The 18,530-nt window shown below is 37.4% G+C and overlaps 1 non-coding gene across 1 annotated transcript; it reads left to right on the plus strand.

The window, feature by feature from the left end:
* Positions 1 to 16,913: 16,913 nt before the first annotated feature.
* TRNAS-GGA (transfer RNA serine (anticodon GGA)) lies at positions 16,914 to 16,986 on the plus strand. The gene has a single exon. It is a non-coding gene; the product is annotated as a tRNA-Ser (tRNA).
* The last annotated feature ends 1,544 nt before the right edge of the window (positions 16,987 to 18,530 follow it).

Consider the following 18,530-nt stretch of genomic DNA (forward strand, 5'->3'; position numbering starts at 1 on the left):
TCTTTTGGTGCCAATACTATGCCCAAGATGAATATGAGGTATCAACTTCAGATTGTGAAATGTATACACTGATGGATGACAAAGACTCATTCAATTACAATTAGGACAAAACAAACAGCTTTTTTGAAATGGAGCTCACTGTGGGAAGAGAAGGGGGTGAAACTTCTACCCTGCTATACTGATACGTTTCCTTTTCTAAATGAGCATGGCAGCAGACAGGTTATACAGAAATGCCTCTGGCAGTAGAGGTGACAGTGACATTAGCAGCATTTGGGAAAGAAAACAAGTTGGCGTCATCAAAGTACAGCGTGCACCTTGTAAATTTATTTCTTTATTATTTCTTCTGCAACATGCATAGCATATCTATGTATCTGTAATAGCCATTGAGTGCAGTAATAGCACCATACAGCATATTCAAAATCACACATAAATGAATAGTTCAGTAAACTAATTATGGCATTAACTTGCCTTTTTAAGTAGAGAGTCTGGCATATTGAAAATCAATAAAATGAAGAAGTAGTATGAATTTTAGGGTGACTCTAACCTGGACTTAAATTCTGCCTCTATTTTACAATACATATGTCTTTTCCAGATTTCAATTTTCTCATCGGAAAATGAGAGTATTAATATCTACTATGAAAGGTAGTTACCCCTACAGAGCTGTAGTGAATGTTGGCAGTCTCGTTTGCTCCTAGTTACTTACTACTCTCTTTATAGACTGAGATGGGATCATCCTTCCCTACACTCACCAGGGAATTCAGTGCCCTTTAGTTAGAGAAGTCTTCCAGGACTTCTTTGAATTATGTGCTTCCCACATGACTCAGTGGTTAAAAATCTGCCTGCCAATGCAGGAGCCATCAGAGACACAGGTTCAATCCCTGGGTTGGGAAGACCTGGAGGAGAAAATGGCAACCCACTCCAGAATTCTTGCCTGGGAAATTTCATGGGCAGAGAAGCCTGGAGGGCTACAGTCCATGGAGTCATAAAGAGTCAGACATGACTGAGAGATTGAGCATGCATTCTGAATTATAAATGTATCTTGACTTTTCCATATCCTGCAATTAGACTAGGAATTTTTTTATATGTTTCTATAAACATAGATCAGAGCATGAATACCTTAATTAAAAAGTCCAAAGTTAGGGACCTCCTTGTTGTTGTTGCTCTTTGGTGTGCTCAGTTGTGTCCGACTATTTGTGACCCCATGGTCTGTAGCCCACCAGGCTCCTCTGTCCATGTAATTTTCCAGGCAAGAATACTGGAATGGGTTACCAGTTCCTAGCAGGGATTGAACCTGCATCTCTTGTACCTCCTCTGAATTGGCAGATGGATTCTTTATCACTGTGCCACCTGGAAAGCCATAGCGATCTCCTGCTCTTTATCAAACATTTCCAACCCCCTGACATTTGGTTATAAGAGATAATCTGAAACATTATCTTCCAAATCAGTTCTCCAGTGGACTATCTGGGAGAATCATCGCTAATATTACTTTAGCTGGACCTTCATGCTTACTTCACCCTCAAATACATGGGCCTAATATGAAATAGGTTTTCATGTTGATTTTGAATATAGACACAAGATTAGAATCCTGCAGAATCTCAGTATTTTCAAAAATAACTACTTTTCCCCCCAAATTTATGTTAGTCTCATTTTATATATAAATATTAGTATAACTTTGCATGTAAAATATCTGTATAAAGGTGAATGTGATATATTGTAATTAGAAAAAGATAAATAATTTTTAATTTAACATTTTTCCTCCAAAGGTAGGAAACTAGATCCATAAACACAAATTATAAGAAAATAACTCAAAAAAGTTATATACTCTGAGGCAGGGAGTAAACAAGTGGCCAGATGGTTGTTAGCAAAATTTGACTTGGATCTGAAGGCAAAGGCCATTGCTTATTTTATGAAAAATTTCAAGCTTATAAAGACATTAAATGATTATATATGTGTATAGGTATATATACACATATACTAAATAAATATGTATATGTATTATACATATATATATATATTATACATACAGAGATTTTGATGTTATATTTATTTTATAATATAAATGATATATTGTGTGTCTGTACCCCCCACACACACATATATACACATATGGAGGGTTAATAAAACTTTTAGCCATGCAGTTATTGTCCCAGGAGGTTGTTATGAGACTATTTCATTCATGACACAAATCTCTTCCCTAGTAACAACAGTGGTAGCGGCAGTTTAGTTACTAAGTTGTGTCCAACTTGCAATCCATAGACAGTAACCCTCCAGGCTCCTCTGACCATGAGATTTTACAGGCAAGAATACTGGAGTGGGTTAACATTGCCTTCTTCAGGGGATCTTCCCTACCCAGGGATCGAACTCATGTCTCTTGTGTCTTCTGCATTGCAGGAGGATTCTTTACCGCTGAACCACCAGGAAATACAACAGTGCAGTATATAGAAGTAGACAATAGGAAGGGAGATGATTTTTTAATGAAAATATATATTTTTCTTAGCTTAGATTATTTTCAAAGAGCTGATGAAGATGTATTCTTAGGAAAACAAAAGGGAGTAAACACTCCAAAACATCACAAAATTTCTGGATGAAAAATGTGTTTTTCTCACCAAAGACTGCACCACTTGTTTCGTCCCCACATAACTAAGAGTTTTCTACTCTCATTACCTCTTAGAGAATTCTGAGGCTAGGAGGACAATGTGCAAAAGTTGTTCTTGTCCCTGTGGACTGGCCTTTTGGTGGGCCCTGTAGCAGTACTCACTCTGCTGAGAATGAATGGCATTGATAACATTGTACATCACATTTCCTTCCTCTGAAATTTGTATTATTCAGATGCACTGAAACCATACAATGTTATGAGGGAAAAGCTACTCTCCAGACCTGTAAAAATAAATGTCACTCCCTGACATACTGGGGAAGGGTTGTGCCCCAGAGAAGGTGCTGCCCCCTTCCCTTCGTTGTCTGTATACTGTGGTGCTCACGATGTAGCAATGCTTCTCTTCTCAAAGAAGAAGGGAACATATGTGAAACAGTCATTTTATTCACAACAAGGTCAGAGAACAAAGCACTCTGAAACCAAATGAGGAAATTGGGATGTGAAGATAATAATTTTAGAATCTAGCTGGAAATATGTTAACCAGTCAAGACACATTTATTTCCAAGTGTGGCATTATGATTTGGCATGGGGATTTTAATTCTGAGTATTTTTATCATGATATGTAGTGCTGAAGGGAATATGTTGACATGTCTGAGAACTAAAACAAATGTGAAGAATGAAGCTGAAAATAGCCGGCTGTGAAGAAAACATTAAAAAGCGCTGGGTGGCACTCAACGTTGTACATCTAGAATTCAGAGGTTTGTAAGGAGAAGGTGATAACATGGCACTCATAGCCAGTTTTCCTGAGAAGGAATTAAGGAAGGCACACTGTTTGCTACTACAGACTCAGGGATCTACACATCTGTGCTCCTCCAGTGCCCATAGGGATACACATGAAGAAGATGCAGCTGCACCTCTCTTTGCATAGTGCATTCCCGAAAAGCTCTGTGCAAATCAAATCCCATTATAAACCCAGAAATGATTCATCTTTTCTGATTGATCTTCAATAGGAATGGCTCCAATAGGAATGGCTCATTTAACCTTTAAGATCCTCTGTCTGAGCCACAGGGGGTTCAACTTCCTTTTCAATGTGCCTGGTTCCTAAATATTAGCTCTTGATGAAGTTTTTACCAGACTGGGGTGAAATAAGAAAAATAAAGAAGATGAAGTCAATTTTGGGGGAAGAAAAATGCATTCAAATTACTATTTTATTCTGAAATTATGCTTTCCCTTCCTTTTTTTTGGTGTTTACAACAAGATTTTTTAAAAATGAAGTAGTACTGATAATAGATGTTCATTTTAGCATGTTGCTTGCAATTTTACTAGTTTGTGAAATCTAAAAGTATTGAGCTCACAGTATATAACTACCCAAGCCATCTAAATCCAGTTGCCCTCAAAAGCTGACACACGTTTTAAAACAAATAAATGTAAAACTTTCTTTTTAAAGAAAATGTGGGACTTCTCTGGTAGTACAATGGCTAAGAGTCTGCTGGCTTATGCTTGGGACACAGGTTTGATCCCCAGTGTGGGAAGATTCCACATGTCTTGGAGTGACTAAGCCTACATGCCGCAGCTACTGAGCCCAAACTCTGGAGCCTGTGAGCTGCAACGACTGAAGCCCATTCACTTAAAACCCATGCTCCATAACAAGAGAAGACACTGCAATGAGAAGTCCGTGCACAGCAAAGAAGAGTAACCCTCATTCATCGTAACTAGAGAAAGCCTACGCACAGCAAAGAACAGCCCCTGCTTACCATAACTAGAGAAAGCCTGTGCACAGCAACAAAGCCCCGATGCAGCCAAAAATAAATAAATCATAAATTAAATAAATAAAATTCAAATGCATCATTCATCTTAAAAAAAAATATGCTATGCCTCATCTTGTAACTCATGGAGATATCTCTAATATTCCTGGCTTCCAGCAGAGGATGCTACATATTCCTTTTCTTTCTAGCAAACTCATCAGACTGGTGATATGAATAACAATGTCAGTATATGTGAAATATAGTAATTCCACCATCCAGAATTTCACATTTTACAGGTTGTATTAGCCAATGCTCTTAGCAACAAGAAACAGAATTTAAGTATTCCCTCCTCTTTAAGATTGTTTATGAAAATTAAATAAGATAATGCATATAAAACATATAGTCAACTTGAAAAATGTTTTGTATTATCACTTCCCCGAAGAGTTATTTGGTAATGAAAAATGTTGGTTATCTTAGCACAGTTACACAGGTACAAGCAAAACTATAATAGATTCATAAAAAACAAACAAAAAAACAAAAATGAGTAGGGTAGCCTGTGTATTCTGATTGAAGGTGCAGAGTCTGAACTGGCAGAACTCTTCAAATAGCCAGTTGAGTGTTTTTGTTCTGTCATGAGTTCTAGTCACCACTCCGATTTCTCCAGCCCCCCACCAAAGGAAAGATCAACCCCCTAAACCATAGTGCATATTTTAGTGGGAATGACATACCAGTCGCTGAAATATATCACTATAAATGATGACAAGTGCCATGGCAGAAAAAGTGAGTGGTAAAACAGAAACGTGTTACTAAGAGCCCTGGTGTGGACCAGCAGCTTCCCTGAGGAGGTGACATTAGAACTCAGAATAATAGGACAATTAGAAGTTGATGAAGTATTTCCTGTGAGGGAAATGGTCAGGATTGGGAGCCAGGAGGGAGTAGGGTGAATTAAAGAAATTGAAGGTCAGTGTGACACAGTGAGTGGCTGAGCATGCACATATGCATGTGGCTGTAGCCTAGTGAGTTAGAAGATGTAAGATGGTGCAATGGTAAAGAAAAAAGGCATTGCCTCCAGCAATATGGTGGGACAAACTGATCCCAACAGACACCCTTACACACAAAAATGATATAAATGCATGACATTTACTAGAAGTTGATTTTAACTATATTAACAATTTCAAAAAGAAGCAAAAGAAATTTGCACAAAGAAGAAAGAGAAAAAGGAAAGCTAGAGGGTTAAGATTCACACTGCAGAGATCCATTAGGGCTTCAGACTAGATGCTGATCATCTGGGTAGAAGCTAAGGTTCTAAAGCTCACGTAGAGACAAACGAATAACCAAGGGCTGATATGATCAGGACCAACTCCCGGCAGAAGGCCCAGGTGCTCAACATTCTCTCATCTTCCTACTGTGTATACACCCACTCACTGATCCATAGACGTATCTATAAAACTTTCCATGAGAGCCAGGCTCCATGTGGAAAAATAAAAACTAAAGCCCTGCTCCTGGTCAACATGTGAGATAGAAATGAACACAACCTAAACAGTGTGGAAATGTTAATCAGAGAAAGGAAAACAAGAACTTATTCAGGGGACTTCAGTGGGCAACCTCGAGGCTTTCAGCAGAATATTTCGATATGCTGTCTGTGTAAGAAAATATTAACAAACTAGCCCAGGTGGTGCTGTTGGTAAGGAAGCTGCCTGTAAGAGACACAAGAAATGTGGCTTCAATCCCCAGGTCAGGAAGATCTCCTGGAGGAGCAAATGGCAAACCATCCCAGTATTCTTGTCTGAAAAATTCCATGAAAAGAGGAACCCCGTGGGCTACACAGACCATGAAGTCGCAAAGAGTCAGACGAGACTGAACAGATACACGTGCTAAGAGTGTGTACTGAAGAGAAACAGGGGAGTGCACAAACACTTCATTTTTTTTTTAATCAAAATTCTACTGAAGGTGAATTCCCAGTTAAAAATGAAAAAATATGTCATAAAATAAACTACCATGGGGGAAAGTCAGAAGAAGCAACTTTTACATGAAGCTTCAGTTTCAAAGCTCCTTAGTTGCATATGAATTTTAATAGGCCTTGGTAATATGTTTTCATGGCCACATATGTCTTCATAAAATTTTAAAGTAAAATTTCTTGGGAATTCCCTGGCCGTCTAGTGGTTAGGGCTCCATGCTTCCACTCCAGGGAGCACAGGTTCAATCACAGAAAATGTACTTAAACAAAATTCTTATATATGTTAACATCAATCATTCTGGAAAGCCTTTTGAATAATAAAGTGGCAAAATACATGGGTAATAGTGAAGTATTAGGTTAGTCAGGTTAGTCTTCATGACCCTGATAACCATGATGGTACGGTCACTCACCTAGAGCCAGATATTCTGGAATGGGAAGTCAATGGGCCTTAGGAAGCATTACTATGGACAAAGCTAGTGGAGGTGATGGGATTCCGGTTGAGCTATTTCAAATCCTAAAAGATGATCCTGTGAAAGTGGCTGTACTCAATATGCCAGCAAATTTGGAAAACTCAGCAGTGGCCACAGGACTGGAAAAGGTCAGTTTTCATTCCAATCCCAAAGAAAGGAATGAAAAAGAATATTCAAACTACCACACAATTGCACCCATCTCACATTCTAGCAAAGTAATGTTCAAAATTCTCCAAGCTAGGCTTCAACAGTACATGAACCATGAATTTCCAGATGTATAAGATGAATTTATAAAAGGCAGAGGAACCAGAGATCAAATTTCCAACATCCATTGGATCATAGAAAAAGCAAGAGAGTTCCAGAAAAACATCCACTTCTACTTTTTTGACTACGCCAAAGCTTTTGACTGTGTGGATCACAAGAAACTGTGGAAAATTCCTAAAGAGATGGCAATACCAGACCACTTGACCTGCCTCCTGAGAAATCTGCATGCAGGTCAAGAAGCAACAGTTAGAACTGGACATGGAAAAATGGACTGGCTCCAAATTGGGAAAGGAGTACATCAAGGCTCTATATTTTGACCTGCTTATTTAACTTATATGCAGAGTACAATTTGCAAAGTGCTGGGCTGGATAAAGCACAAGCTGGAATCAAGATTATTGGGAGAAATATCAGTAACCTCAGATATACAGATAATACCACTCTTATGGCAGAAAGCAAAGAAGAACTGAAGAGGAGAGTGAAAAAGCTGGCTTAAAACTCAACATTCAAAAAAGGAAGATCATGGCATCCAGTCCCATTACTTCATGGCAAGTAGATAGGGAAACAATGGAAACCAGTTAGTTAGGAGTAGGGAACAATTTGAGGATCTCCTGAAAAACCCAACAAGAAATAGGTAGTAAAATAATCTTATGGAAGGTAAAATTGAGCCAAGACAAGAGAATGACACTCATATCAGATGGAATAACTTAACCTTAACTAAGATCTTGCAAGCAGCGTGGCCAAAAAAATAAAAATAAAGTAAGATTTCTCAAGGGAAATCAACTGTATTGTTGCCTATTTTCACTTTAATTTCCTGGTCATCACAGTTCTTCTTTTATTCAAGGGTGGTAGAGTGACCTTGAATATTTTTTTTATGTGCCTAAGAGAAGCTTACATTTACTGTGATATCCTCATGTGGTTCCCAGTCAGCTTCTTGTCTAGGTAAATTATTACTAACTGACTCAACATAAGAATGGCTTCCAGACATGCTCTCATGGCCCATTGGACCAATTCACTTCTTGTTGTGACTTTAAGGTGTAGGGACAGAGCTTGTATTGCAGTTGGTCTTTCTATGCAACCAGGTATCCCAGGTATATGAGGCCACTTCAGTTCAGTTCAGCCGCTCAGTTGTGTTCGACTCCTTGCAAGCCCATGGATTCCAGCATGCAGGATTCCCTATCCATCACCAACTCCCAGAGTTTGCTCAAACTCATGTCCATCAAGTCAGTGATGCCATCCATCCATCTCATCCTCTGTCTTCCCTTTGTCCTCCTGCCTTCAATCTTTCCCAGCATCAGGGTCTTTTCCAGTGAGTCTGTTCTTTGCATCAGGTGTCCAAAGTATTGGAGCTTTCTGCTTTGGCATCAGTTCTTCCAATGTATGTTCAGGACTGATTTCCTTCAGGATGGACTGGTTGGATCTCATTGCAGTTCAAGGAACTCTCAAGAGTCTTCTCCAACACCACAATTCAAAAGCATCAATTCTTCAGCACTCACCTTTCTTTATGGTCCAACTCTCACATCCATACATGACTACTGGAAAAACCATAGCTTTGACTAGATGGACATTTGTCGGCAAAGTAATGTCTCTGATTTTTAACATGCTGTTTAGGTTGGTCATAACTTTTTTTTCAAGGAGCAAGTGTCTTTTAATTTCATTGGTGCAGTCACCATCTGCAATGATTTTGCAGCCCCCCAAATTAAAGTCTGTCACTGTTTCCATTTTTTCCCCACCAGTCTTTCCAGTGAAAATTCAAGTTTTATTTCCTTTAGGTATGTGAATAACAGAAGAGAAATGGGTGTTGAAGGGCAAAGTGTTAACAATTGACAAGACTAAGTGAGTTCATTGTAAATATTTTTTCAGCATATTCTAGGAGATAAAAATACAGTAAATATATCTGTGGAAAATACAGAAGAAAAAGAAAAATCTTATAATTTGTTCATCATTTAAGAATATTCACTATAATTTCTAAATCTATATTAGTAATTTTGTATTTTTTTCTTATAGAAGGCCTTAAAAATTGTACAAACATCAGGTCCCACAAAACCTGGATCAATCACTAGTCATCACAAATAACAACAAGAAAAAATGTAAAGCCATAGAAATAGAAATAACTCCCAACACACACCCCAAAAAGAGTAATCTGAAGGACTATAAAACGGACATGTTTAACATGATTAAATGTATTTTAAAGAAAAATTAAAATTTAAAAAGAAAATATGCTATATGAAAACTTTAAGATATGTTGCAAAATAACCAACCAGACATTCTGAAAATAAGAAAATATAGTCACGGATGTTAAAAAAGCAAATGGTCAGGAAATATAGACAATTTTGATCACAAAATTAAATCAATAGAAAAATATAAATATGAGAAGATAATTCAGAAGGTAACTAGAGAAATGAAGAAGTAAAACATTTGAAGAAAATATAGAAATGTGTATATAATGAAAAGTTAGAAGATGCATTTAATAAAACTCCAGAAGAGGATAATAGAGAAAATGGAGAGAAAAGTTATTCAAAGAGGAATAGTCAAGAATTTCTCAGAATTAAAAGTAACATGTTCAAATTGAAGATGCACACTGAATCATAATGAGAAATCAGATATATCATGAATACTGATATTATATTAAAAATTACTGGAGATAAAAAAAATGTTTATCTCCAAAATAATAAGAACCAGACTGATAGTAAGCATTTCATCAGCAATAACGCATACCACGTCACAGCCAGAATAAATGAACTAACATCATAGAATCTATAAAACAATCCTTTAAATTGAGAGCAAATGAAGATATTTGGAAGAAAAGAAAAACTATTTTCTTTTTACTCTTCACAGGCTTTTACTGAAGAACTAATCTAGAAGAAATATGTTACATACAATAAATAATTATGAGCATTAAAAATATACATATTAGTAAATCTAATAAGCACTCTATAAATCTATAATCATAATAGCTTGGGAAAGATGTAACAGAAGTTAGAAATAGCTTACTAATATATGAGGAAGGGCTGCTTTTGCTGTTTATAAAGATAGAGATATTTATTTAATTTCATTAAGCCACTAAAAGATGCTAAATTGTAAAATAATTAATTTAAAACTTAAAAACAGAAGAAAGCTAGAGGAGAGTGATTAAGTGAATTTTGTTTACTTAGTAGAAGGTAGGAAAGGAACGGGAGAAAGGGAAAAAAAAACATAAAATAGAAAATACAAATTAAAATGACAGTAGTATTTCAAATATATCAAGAATCACAATAGTTAAATGATTGTATGTACCTATCTAGAAAATAGGGATTTTATTATTGGATGAACAAAATCCCATTATCAAATGAGATACAATTTATAAGAAACATAAAAAGTAAGAATACAGAAATGTGGACAGTAAAAGGATGAATAAGAGTATAAGTCAATAATCAAGAGATTGCATAGTAACATATATTGAATATATTGACTAATAAACAGTAAATCCTAAACTGGTATTAAATAAAGATTATAGTTACTTCAAAAATAACAGGAAAATGATAGAAAGATATAATAGTAATGACACAAGTACATGTCTCAACATGAAAATTAAAAACAAATTTTAAAATTTGAGCAGAATTACAAGGAAAAATTCAAATATCTGCAATCATAATTGGATATTTTAGCACATTTCTTTATGAACTGAGACATTAAATAGGTAAAATATTATTAAGAATAGTGATTTGTATATGTATACGTATGGCTGTTTCATGTTGAGGTTTGACAGAAAAACAACAAAATTCTGTAAAGCAATTATCCTTCAATAAAAAATAAATTAATTAAAAAAAGAATAGAAATTTGAATAGAGTAAATGATCAGCATGGTTTATGGATAGGCATGTATCCACATACCCATATATTATATAACATATTTTTTTAAAAAGAGCATTTACAAACATGGTCAATTTTTATAAATGCTTATTTGAAAAATGTATAGATATGAACATATAAAAATATATAAAAATATATTCTATTAAACTTATGCATTTGAAAATAATTGTAAAAAATTCGAGGGATTTTATTAGGAGACAATGCTTGTGGTCAATAAACGTGTAAAAAGTTGTTCATTCATCAGAAAGTGCAAATTTAAATAAAGTACACTGTTCATCAGGTTGGCAAAAATTATCTGACTATCCAAGTTGCTGGCAAGCAGAAAAAGAACTGGAAAACGTATATACTGTCAAAATAAAATATTGGAGTGGCCACTTTGAAAGAAATTGTTAATATTTGCAAGAGTTGAATATATGCAATGATCTAGTGACTTTGACTTAAACACTCTGGAAAAGTATACATATATATATATACACACACACACATATATATGAAAATATACAGATATATATCTAGAAAATATGTATACTCACATTGCAAATCAGAACATAAACATACATACTAAAGCATACTACTGAAATAATTTTATAATTTAATATATACCCTTTTACATGCTATTTGATAGAAGTTTATTCTATTCTAACTCGATTTCTTTTCTAAAGTATCCCATTCTATTCTAGCCCATCCATTTTAGTTTCCACTTTACTTCAATCTAATCCATCCCACTTTGGTCACAAGCCATTCATTTGATTTCAAAACACTAAATTGATCATATCCCTTAATTTGAAAATCATCCTGTTAGAAAAATTACAAACACATGCCTAGAATCACCCAAAGGTATCTGCAATAATGACATGTGTGATCAGTTTGAATGTTATTAAGTCAAAGAATGGATAGATAAATAAAATCATACAATGGAATTCTCTGGAAAAGTTAGACTTTCCTGATTTACCTGGACAGTATCTATTTCCTCCTATTATCTTTTTATCCTGTCTGGTTAGTTATCCTTTCCATATTTCAAATGTATCAAAGTTTGAAATGATAAAGTCAGGCAGGGCCAGCTTCATGGGCATGTGATCAGTATAGTCACAAAAGGTGCAACTCTCAGATGGGCTCCATGCTTGGAGTTTAATGATTTGCAGTCACTGTCTTGAAATTCTAATGATATTACCTTTAAATCAGTGTTTTGGAAGTAAAGTTGGTGTAACAGTGACAGATATGTGTGTGTGGAGACTCAGCTCCTACATGTCCCTACCTCATACCTTACCCTCACCCTCCCTGGTATATCTTGAATCCCTGTTTCTCCACCTCCTGGTGTCATGGGTCCCACCTGGCCCCCAAATTGACACTATTTTTCCTTTTTAGTTTTTATGCAATTTTAATATCATACTCCATTTATAATTATTACACAATTTTGGCTATATTCCTCATGTTGGGCAATACATCCTTGAGCCTATCTTATACCCAATAGTTTGCACCTTCCATTCCCAGACCCCTTTATTGCCTTGCTCTCCTCACTAGTAAATCTATATCAGGGAGTCTGTTTGCTTTTGTGTTATATTCATTAGTTTGTTGTATCTTCTGGATTCCACACGTGAGTGATATCATACAGTATTTGTTCTTTGTCTGAATCTTAGCATAATGTTCTCCAAGTCCTCCAACATGGAAAAATTTTGTTCTTTTATAATGGCTGAGTGGTATCCCATTATATATACATATATAAAATGTACACAATATAATATATTGTTGTTTAGTCATTCAGTCATGTCCGACTCTTTTGCAAACTCATGGATTGCAGCAAATTAGGATCCTCTGCACATTGGATTTCCCAGGCAAGAATACTGGAGTGGGTTGCTATTTCCTTCTTCAGGGGATCTTCCTGACCCAGGGATCAAATCTGCATCTCCTGCAAGTCTCCTACATTGCAGATATATTCTTTACCATTGAGTCACTAAGGAAGCTCATATATATATATACACATAAAATATACATATTAAATAATATATATTTTATTGTATATATTATACATAAATATATCGATATATATTATACATATAATATGTATAAATATATATCATATCTACTTTACACATTCATCTGTTGATAGACACAGGTTTCTTCTGTATCTTGCCAATTATAAACAATGCTGCTGAACGTTAGAGTGCATAAATTTTTTTTTGAATTAGTGTTTTTGTTTTTCCCATATATATATATATACCCAGGAGTAAAATTGCTAGGTCATACGGTCATTCTATTTCTAGTTTTTTGAGGAAACTCCACAATGTTTTCTGCAGTGGTTGCACCAGTTTACATTCCCACCAACAATGTCCAAGGATTCCCTTTTCTCCACATTGTCAGCAACATTTATTACTTGTGTTCTTTTTGATGATAGCCATTATGATAAGTGTGGGGTGATATCTCATTGTGGTTTTGATTTCCATTTCCTTGATCATTAGTGATGTTGAATGTCTTTTCATGTGCTCATTGGCATCTGAAGATGCTCAGCCTAACCCCTGTCCATTAACTGCAGCCACCCTCTGTCTGAGGTCCAGGTATGGTTGGGGTCAGCTGAGTGCTCTGTGATGTTCTGTGGAAGGATATGGCACAGAATGATTCCTGAACCTCTTGTCCAACGCTGATCCACGTAGGAGTGCAGAGACTGCAATCCTGTAGGGGTTGCCCATCTACAGTGTTGGAGCATCAGGCCTATGAGGAGAGATGCCTAAGAAAGGGAATATCTCCTTTCCTGAAGAAAAGTCATATCAAATATAATACACTAGGCTTCTCAGGTGGCACTAGTGGTAAAGAACCTGCCTGCCAATGCAGGAGATATAAGAGACAAGGGTTTGATCCTTGGGTCAGAAAAATCCTCTGGAGAAAGGCATGAAACCCACTCCAGTATGCTTTCCTGGAAAATCCCATGGACTGAGGAACCTGGAGGGCTACAGTTCATAGGGATGCACAGAGTCAGACACGACTGAAGGGACTTAGCACGCACACATGCATAATGCACCATGGCAAGTAGAGAAAAAGAACACAGACGAAAGACAAAGTCTTACATTTCAGTATACATTATGTGCCCCACCACCCCCTGCTTTTTCAATAAGGGCCTAACAGATTTTGTAGCTAGGCCTGGAATAATTATATGATCATCCTAATAGTATTTTATTCTTCCACAGATCAACGAGAAGCCATTACACAGTTTTCATCAAGTAACTGGCATAATCAGATTTATATCCTAAAAAGATCACCCTTTAACTTCGGTTCCTCCTGTGATTCTAGGGTCTGTCACCCCCGCCTGAATGCAGTGTGCTGATACAATCACTGCTTGTATAAAACCAAATCACATTGGTTTTCAATTATTATGCACATATTGCAACCCTGTTATAAACCTGAATCACTAGAAGTCATAAAAGGGGGGAAAAAAGAGCAATCGTTTGCCACTTGCCCTGTCTTCTTCCTTCTCTGTGTCCAGTCCCCTCTGGTGTTTCTCTCTGCCTTTGATCGTCATCCATTTGAGCCCCTCTTGTCTAGGTGGAGGGTCCTTTTGCAATACCGCACCTGGCACACTTAAAGTGTACATTGAGGTGATTACCTTTGTTGACTAATTTTGTCAGCTCTCTCATTCTTTCGGCAAATTCAGTTGGGTCACCTTGAGGGTACTTCAGTTTTAATTTAAATACATTTTTTAACTTGCTTGTACTCTCTGACAGCAGCTATCATTGAGTTTGCTCTGTGAAATATTCTGCACATTTATTCTCTCTTTTCCCACCCTAAGATATACTGAGTTCAAAAATAAAACCATGAAATAGTACTGAAAGGTGGCTTCCCGAGGTTATTATATCCCTTCCCTCTTCAGAAGGACTGCAAGGAAATCACGTGTAAGGAAGGAAGACTTTTAAACTATTTTCAGAGATTTCTGGAGAAAGGAGGAGCTTTCCAGGTGGTGCAGTGGTAAAGAACCCACCTCCCAGTGCAGGAGATTCAGGAGACATGGATTCAACCCCTGGGTCAAGAAGGTCCTCTGTAGGAGGAAATGGCAACCCACTCCAGTATTCTTGCCTGGAAAATTCCACAGACAGAGGAATCTGGTGGGCTACAGACCATGGGGTCACAGAGTCAGACATGACTGAGCACACACACACACACACACACACAACACACAAGAAAGGAGAATTCACAGCCTCCCCCCAAATTCATTTCAGGGTTAAAGAAGCCTGTCAGGGAATTTTTCTTCTATCTAAACTAGATCTAGCTTAATATTCCTTTTAGGACAGGAAAAATACACAGTGTTCACTTCATAGTCAAACTAAGGCTTTCTTTTTTTCTCTGACATGCCCCAAGGTGTTTTAGGACAGTGGTTGGATATGTCAGAGAGAAAATAGGTTTTATGTTATTCGGCCTGAATTTCCATTAGGTACCTATTTGTCTGGACAAACAGGCAGGAGTGCCCATCTTTAAATAATGAGCTCGGAGTTACCTGGGGAATTACTTACCAATGAGTGTTACCTTCAGGACGAGAAAAAATAGCTGATAAAATCATTCCTGAGGGTTATAAAACACCCAGGTGGGTAGTGTGTGCAGCTTCAGCCTGGATAAATCATGCCTCTCTAATGTATTTGGAATTTTTGAAAGAGTTAACGAAATAGTGAAGCTTAGAGAAGTAGTGGGTATTAAATATTTAGACATTCAAAAGGGTTTTGCTCAAGAACCTACCCAGAGACATTTAGGATCCATTTCAGCCTTATGAAGGGCCCAAGATGTGAGAGCTAAAATCTTTTCCTATAAAAATTCAGTTAAAACAACAACAAAAAAAGGTTAACAGTGAAAATGAAAGGTAGGAATAAATGATGCAGTTAGCCTGAAGGGAGGTTAATAAGAAAGTGCCCCAGGGAATGATACTGGAACCAGAATTTTTATATATGTTAACACCAATCAATCTGGAAACCCTTCTAAATAATGAGGTTTCAAAATATGTGGGTAACAGTGAACTGTTAAATTAGTCAGGAGTAGGGAACAATTTGAGGAAATCTAGAAGAAACCAACAAAATATAGGTAGGAAAACAATCTTAGGTAAAATCAAGTGAAGACAAGAGAATGGCACTTCATGTTATATGGAATAACTTAAGCTACCTGATGCACTCAGGTAGATTTGGAATTAACTATAACCTTTTAGAAGACAGGTCTAACAGTCATTATGAATATCTCAGTAAATGTATCTGCTCACTGAGAAAAGTCTCTGGGAAAAGTCTATAGAAATGCAAGTGAAATGATGAGATATATGTGAGAAATGATGGAAATGGCAAGGACTGTTTTATTTGGCAAGGAGAGAAATAGAGGAAAAGGGAAATGTTGAAACAAAAAGTCTAGTTGAGTACTTTTCTTCACTTTCTTATAATACTGAGTGAGGTTAGATAACACAAAAGCTAAAAATGAGAAGGAGGGAAATGCTTGTGTAATTCATTGTTAACATTAACAGCTCCCTGCATGGAATGTCATTGAGCCAGATACCAACTACTGAGCAATGTATCACCTGGGTTACACATTCACAGGGGTGGGCTGAGATTAAACTTTCTCCACAAGATCCTATTAGAGACAGTATATGAATGCATATTCTAAGAGACGTTTCAGTCGTTCTCATATTTGAATTAATTTATGTCTGTCTCTCTCATCAGGCTGTGAATTCCTAGAAAGCAAGACTTTTTTCTTAAACATCCTTCTGTCCTTTCCCTTTTCCTCTTTGGTAGCTAGTAATATGCTTTCTTCTGCAGGGCACTCAGTAGTACTCAGAGCTTGCATGACTTGAGGGAGTGGGAGGGTCGATCAAAGGAAGGAAAGATTTCATTCCCATAGTCTATTCATCCTCACCACTCTCACCAAATGTTTATTGACTTCAACTATGGCAGCTATCCAGCAGCAATGAACATTGATGAGAAGACATCAGAGAAAAGAAGGGAAGAAGGTTGGGAAGTTTTAATCATTATTAACAATCTATTGGGTACTAGGCACTTTGCTGTGCATTTTCTTGCATCTTCTTCCCTGGTGGCTCAGAGGTTAAAGCGTCTGCCTGGAATGCGGGAGACCCAGGTTCGATCCCTGGGTCAGGAAGATCCCCTGGAGAAGGAAATAGCAACCCACTCCAGTACTCTTGCCTGGAGAATCGCTTGGAGGGAGGAGTCTGGTAGGCTACAGTCTATGGGGTTGCAAAGAGTCAGACACGACTGAGTGACTTCACTTTCACCAATACCTAAAGAACAGTTACCATAGTGACTAGTCAAAATTATTTAGCAGAAGAAATGCTATTTGTAAATTATTTCCCTTCTTTGTCCCAGGCAACTCATGAGAATACAAAAGAGCTCAAAGAGCTGAGCTTTAGTGCCTTTCTTGGAAGTTATCTACCTGAGAAAAACATAGTACAGAATCAATAGGATATATACTGTAAAATATGTATACATGCTCAGTGATAAAGAATCTGCCTGCCAATGCAGGAGACATGGGTTCAATTCCAGGCTTGGGAAGATCCTCTGGAGAAGGAAATAGCAACCCACTCCAATATTCTTGCCTGGGAAATCCCAAGAACAGAAGAATCTGAAGGGATACAGTCCATGGGGTTGCAAAAAAGTTGGATACAACTCAGCAACTAAACAACAAAAACAAATATATATACACACATATATGCAGTGCAGGAGACCCAGGTTCGATCTCTGGGTCGGGAATATCCCCTGTAGAAGGAAATGGCTACCTACTCCAGTATTCTTGCTTGGAGAAGACCATGCACAGAGGAGCCTGATGGGCTACAGTCCGTAGGGTAACCCACGGACCTATGGACTACAACCCATCAGGCTCATAAGGAGGCAGACATGACTGAAGCCACTTAGCACACACATGTAGAGAGAGAGAGAGAAAGAGAGGGAGAGATTTTAAGGAACTGGCTCATGTGACTATGGAGGAAGGCTGGCAGAAATTCAGCCAAAGTCCATCTGCTGACAGAATCCCTCTTCCTCCAAGATGGTCAGTTTTGGGTTTGGATTTTTTTTTTTTTTTTTTTTGCTTTTTGGTTTGCTTTGTTTTTATAAGGCAAATTGGATGGGTCCCACTTACATCCTGGAGAGTAATCTGCTTTACTCAAAGTCTACTGATTTAAATGTTGCTCTAATCTGAAAAATACCTTCAAAGAAATTCCTAGAATAATGTTTGACCAAATATTGTTTTAAGTTGACACACCCACCACAATAAGGCTATCATACCCAGACACCGCTGGGTGCAGCTGACAGGAGGTTTGGCCTGGGCATGAGGGCAGTAGGAAATGCAGACCGTACAGCAGCAGCTGGGCCACCCATCAGTTATGGTCCTGCAGCAGATCTGAGCAGCTTCACACACCCTAAAGCAGTGACCAGGGCAGCTGCAGAAGAGTTGTCTACTGTGTGACTGTAAGCGAGTACTATAGATTTGAACAAAAGCAGTAGACAGGCAAATAGGACCAAGGGAGCACATATAAGATAAGAGCCATCAAGGAACTGTGAATGTTGTCAGACACTGGAGCTGAGAGGAAAGTAGAAAATCCAGAAGTGGCAGAAGGAGCAGAAACCATTGCCAAACCAGCAGCCAGCAAAGTAATCCAAACGCACCATCTCATCTGCTGCTGCTGCTAAG

The sequence above is a fragment of the Bos javanicus genome, chromosome 3 (assembly GCF_032452875.1).
Source record: "Bos javanicus breed banteng chromosome 3, ARS-OSU_banteng_1.0, whole genome shotgun sequence".
Taxonomy (NCBI): domain Eukaryota; kingdom Metazoa; phylum Chordata; class Mammalia; order Artiodactyla; family Bovidae; genus Bos; species Bos javanicus.